This window comes from Stegastes partitus, unplaced genomic scaffold, assembly GCF_000690725.1.
Source record: "Stegastes partitus isolate 25-593 unplaced genomic scaffold, Stegastes_partitus-1.0.2 Scaffold38, whole genome shotgun sequence".
NCBI lineage: Eukaryota > Metazoa > Chordata > Actinopteri > Pomacentridae > Stegastes > Stegastes partitus.
The window spans coordinates 730,762-731,942 of NW_007577769.1; positions in this window are offsets into that span (position 1 = coordinate 730,762).

A 1,181-nucleotide genomic window follows, 5' to 3' on the forward strand; every position below is an offset into this window, starting at 1 on the left:
TTAAAATGTCTCGATGCTGTCTGCGCTCGCTCCAACAGGCGTACATTAACACAGCACTCCTGAAATGACCGGCTCCTGATGGAAGATGTTGCCTGAAAGTTACACTGGAGCCAACATTTTTGTTCAACAAACAAGGAAAAAAGTCAGTTTTGGTAAACAATGGTCCATGTTCCTCCAGTTTCAGAGAATGACCAGAACATATTTGCTGAAATGTTTAATTCTGGAGTTGCTGGCAGAGTTTTTGTGCGTGGGAAAATGTGAAGAGTTTACATTTGCACGTCCAGCTCTTCAAAAATCCATCATGGACTCACATTAACTCAGAACTCATAAGGTGATCATATTAGTACTTTTGGGAAATAATTCCTCTGTTTTTATTCTTCCTAAGTTTAAGTCAATAAATAAAATAAAGAATAGGAAACATCTCTTTTAGCCAATAACTTCTTTTTTGATAATGATTTGCCTGATGTAGACATAAACACTCCACTAAGAAGCAAACCTAACTTGTGCTTTTAGTTGTTTTAATTATTCCTTGCTTTTTAGCAGAAAATAAGTGTGTATCATATTTACTGGAAAACATAAAGTGTGGATTGGGTCAATATGGATAAAAATGCAGTTGGAGTATATTTACCAAGCATGCTTTTCCGAGTAATGACGGCCGCTTTCATCATGTTTCATCAGAATAATGTGTCATGTGGTGTTGTCAAAGAGTAGCGCCTTGTCAGGAAATGACATCAGCACTGAGGCTTCCCCTGTGTGAGACCACAGTGATTCATTTGTTGGGCTTTTCTGCAGACACAGACAGCCATGACTAGTAGCAGCCCAAAACATAATGACAAATTTAATATGATCTATACAGGAAATAGCCACAAGAAATGATAATGACATTCTCCCCAATTCTGACTACTGTTCATTTAAAAAGTTCAGACTGCAAGAAATACTCTCTCTCCCTCAGCCTATCGTACTGAGAATCTAGATTAAAAACAATTGTGGGTGAGGGGGTATAAAAAGCTCTGTAAACCTAGTGCTTCGGCCTGCCGACACTCAGCTCAGAAAGTCTTGGCAGTGGCAGAGTAACCCAGAGAGTGAGTTGATTGGGGCTGCAATAGGGCTGCTCCACACCAAACAGCAGGAGTGCCCTGATGAATGTTTCTGAGAAGGATCGGAAACAAGACCAAATTTTT